This window comes from Elaeis guineensis, chromosome 5 (genome assembly GCF_000442705.2).
Source record: "Elaeis guineensis isolate ETL-2024a chromosome 5, EG11, whole genome shotgun sequence".
NCBI classification, from domain to species: Eukaryota; Viridiplantae; Streptophyta; class Magnoliopsida; order Arecales; family Arecaceae; genus Elaeis; species Elaeis guineensis.
Window position 1 is genome coordinate 1467547 of NC_025997.2, and position 4450 is coordinate 1471996.

At 35.6% G+C, this 4450-nt stretch overlaps 1 pseudogene; it reads right to left on the reverse strand.

Annotated features, from left to right (window-relative positions):
• Nucleotides 1-1841: 1841 nt before the first annotated feature.
• Nucleotides 1842-2762, reverse strand: LOC114914177 (putative receptor protein kinase ZmPK1; annotated as a pseudogene).
• Nucleotides 2763-4450: the final 1688 nt, after the last annotated feature.

Here is a 4450-nt window from a genome sequence, read left to right on the forward strand (position 1 = left end):
GATCAAACATTAGGATTGAATCCTAAATAAATTAAATCAGATTTAATTTGATTAATTTTGGTTTGAGTTTGACTCAAATTAAGTTTCATTGATCTAATCGGATTAGATCCAATGAATACTTGACTCAAACCTATTTGGATTAGGTTTGACCTAATCTTTTCCCATGCCTGATTTGGATTAGATCTTAGTTAATTTAAATCAAATTTAATTTGATTAAGATCTGATTTTAATTTGATTTGGATTGGATTGGGTTTCATTAGTCTAATACAATTGGACTTAACCTAATCTAATTTGGATTCCAAATACCACTTGGACTTGGACCTAGATCTTGACCAAATCAAGCTAGGAGGAGATCAAACTTAAGAGGACAACTCATAGAAGGACTTTTCCCTAGTCCCACGCCCCATATGATGTTTTCCACGATGAGAAATCCCTTTGTGGCATGGAGGAATAATTGGGAGGAGGGAGTTGTGGGCGGCACAAAAAAAAAAAAAAAAAAAGGAAGAGTCCTAAGAAAAACAAACTCTATCTCTAACATCAAATCCTAACCAACTCCTATTTAAATGAAGGGATAATTGTGGGCGAAAGATAACCAGATGAGATCAGGTTATGGATGTCCCAAAAGGACTGGTTAGTGTGAGATGAGGATCCATGCACAAGAGAAAAGGGCATTGGAAGATAGGTTGGCGTGAAGTCAAGGATGAGATGCCCCTTCATCTCTTCTTTCTTACAACAACCAGGAGTTGGTTGTTATATAATAAAATCAGATTTGATTTGATTTTTATTCTTGATCCATGAAATGGATGATTCTCTTCTTTTTTTTCTCAGATCTAGTCAAGGGTTGGACAAGAAGGAAGATCAAGAGATCTGATCTCTTATTTTCTTCTGTAGATCTTGAATTTTTTTTTAAAAAAAATCAGATTTAATTTGATTTCAAGTTTCTCCTACAAATCTGTTTGATTCTTTTGAGAAGAAAATCAAAAGATTGAACCGATTTGATAATCCAAGGAACGATCTCTGTAAAGAAGCTAACATCTTGATGAGATTGAGACTTCTGATCAAATCAGTCTCAATGGATATTTATAGAAACCAGACACATGTACAACTACGAAGAGACCTTGAAGACATCTTCAGATCATTGGATCACGATGAAGATCTATCCGCACAAAAGTAAAATTCAGATCTTCTCTTTTATAATTTTATCTTGCATATATAATGATGCTTGAGTTATGAGATTTGATCTCTATGCATACTAGATTAGATTAAATCTAATTGAAAAATTATTTTAACGTTGTTCTGATATAAGATTGTCCAGACATAATGATAGAATGTTATGTTGAACGATTGTCCTAGAATAATATTAAAATAATAAAAATTTTTATTTTTACTGTATATTTTATTTATATTAAAATTTTTAAAATTTTTATATATATATTTGTCATCATATGATGACCAAATCCAACATTTACTATAGCTTCGGAGTGCGTATCATTATAATTGGGCTTATGCATTTGAAGAGCAGAGGACCCCGAAGTCGATATGCTTTCGGGTATCCTCAAATACACGATGCCTGGTGCTCGGAGAACTTCCCCCGTCAAAGAGAATGCTCTTAGCGTGGTAAAGAGCACTACCAAACACATAATGCATTCCTTCGCAAGAACAACCCTCTTCACTTATCTTCCAGCCAGCCTCCAAGGAAATGGAGGTGGAGTAATTGAGATCGTAACCCCAGAAATCTGTTTGGGGTAGCGCTAGATATGTAAATCGCTGAGCGGTGTTGCAGCTCACGTTGAACTTTGGCTTGCAACCTTTGCGCCAGTCGCTTGGATCGCTCATCTCGTAATGAGGAGGGCACGAACAAACCACTTTGGATTGCACATACGTGCATATTCCGTTCCTGCCACACAGCCCATGTATCAGCCCGAGATTGCTTTCGATTCATCTAGGCTGTAAAGCCCGAGATTGCCATCGTAGTCCAGAGTCAGCCTTCTTAAGATTCTGGAACCCATGTCGGAAGCACTGAATGCCAACTGGTCGCTCGAAACGAACTTTCCCATCTCATCCAATACTGCATATCTGCTGCTGTTGTAGGTCGTCCTGCCATTTTGAAACACATCTTTATCAGGATTGGGCCAGTAGATGCTAGAAATCTCAGGCCCATCGCATATGAGCCTGAGGACGTTGTCGTTGTCGAAATACAAGCCATAGTAGCCTGGAGAGAGTGATCCTGGAGCGGCCGCAGATACTACTCGAATGGTTTTTAGTAATTGGTTGCTTGGGAAGAAAAGTGTCCGTAGGAGAATCGAAGCTTTGCCATAGAATTTTACCGATGGGGTCCTGCACGACAAGATTACCTGTGTCCAATAGCTGCACTCGATCTGCTAGCGTCGAGCTTGTGTTGGTGCTCCACACAACCGTGCCATCGGTGTCAGCTAGAACCATGCCTCCATCCTTCCAGAAGCTAAGTTTTGATCCCTGACCATTTATCGGACGATCACGGTTCGCAGTCCATGCGACGGTCTTGATGGCTGAGTCGGAGAACCAGATGGAGAAGGCATAGGCATTAGAGCCGACGTTGTAAAAGCCGCATGCGAAAGACTTGCTTGGGGAGACGAGCATATATATCCGAGCCATCCTCTACGGAGAGAGAAGAACCCCTTGCAAGAGAGGTTCGCGCTACTCCTGATGCGGAAGGAGAGAGCAAGAAAAGGAGGAGGAGAAGAGGGATGAGGATATTTGTAAGAGGAGATGGATTCCTCATGGGACGAGAAGATAATCTCTTCCGCTGAGCTGTTAGTTAAAACAGGAAGTGGGAGAAGAGAAGAAGCAGAATGAGTTTCATACTATGAATTCATCCCATGGGAAGCACAATACATTTGACTCCGCCGCCTCGACAACTAATTTGTCCATTGGAACCCCTCTCTCTCTCTTTTTCTCTTGTGTTTTTCAAACCATCGACAATTTCTTTATTTTTTTGTTTTTAAAAAAACGCAAGTGGAGGAACGAAGACCTTTTGCCAAATTTATTAATAAGGAATACAGAGCGAACAGGAGAAGTGGGGGAGACAACAAGCGAAAGACTTGCAAACGACAGCTAATCTCTGCGTTCCAGTCAACCCCTGTTTCAAACTTTCCACAATCAAGAAACTGGATATTGTCTTCTGTGAAGAAACTAATCGTCTCTCTTCACATAATCCAAAACTCTCGCTTTGTTTATTAGTGTGTAACCCACGCTTCGCGGCGGGATTTAATTTGAATTTAAAAAAATTTAAAATATTTTATTTATATAGAATTTTTTTATATAATATAATATATGATATTTTTATTAGCTGATGAACTTATGTACATGCTAATCTTCATCTATCAGAATTTTTTTATTAAAATTAAAAATATAAATATCAAAAAATTTTATTAAAGTATTATTGAATTAAGTTTCATAACAAAATATGAATCAAAATGATTCAAAAAAAATAAGTCATAATTTTAAATATTTAATATTTGATATTTAAATATTGAATATTAAATATTAAAATAAATCAACAAATATAATCTGTAATTTTAAACTTATTTTTCTAATTATCAATTTTTAAATCATATATATATATATATATATTGTAATTTCATACAACCGAAACTATCAACTATTTATACTCGTCTTTTGAATGTTTTTCGAACCATATATAATAAATTTAAATATAAGATCCTAAAATTAATCTTAAAAAATCTCAAAAAAAAATTTTTTTGATGAATTAGTGTCATCCAATTAATACAATCAACTTTTTTTAATCCATAGTCAAACAGATGTACCCACAAAAATATCAATAGAAAAATTAGCATATCAAATCAAAATTATATTCCCAGAGCAACCTCATCCAGATGTCCACATAGCTTGTCTCCTATGTTCAAAATTATATTCCCAGAGCAACCTCATCCAACCTCAAAAAAATCAAACATCCTGCATTCTTCTTGTTCTCCTATGTTCACATAGCTTGTCTCAAAAACATCTTCTTTAGCGATGTCCATTTCATTAACATCCTGCATGCAAATAGCAAGAGATCAAAAGAGCATTCATAGCAACACCATAAATTATATTCTCTATCCATACAATGTAGCACTCACATATTAACATATTTATCCTAATATCAAATTTTTCAAAAGCAATTAGCAAAGAAAATTTCAGTCTCTATTTCCACAATGATGAATTCAAAATTTTATGCTCCACTAACACATAAAAAACATCATTTTCTTGGGAGATATCTAACCATGCTATTCTCCTATATGCTTGTTAATAAGAATATCCGTAACTTAGCTATCATATGCTTAAAACTCACAAACATATTCAAAAAGAAGAAGAAAAATCATCTTTCTCAAGAAGAACTACCTAATTTATTCTGAAATATCCTTCCATTAATATGCTTTCAAATGTGCTCCTCCATCATATTGATTGTGTC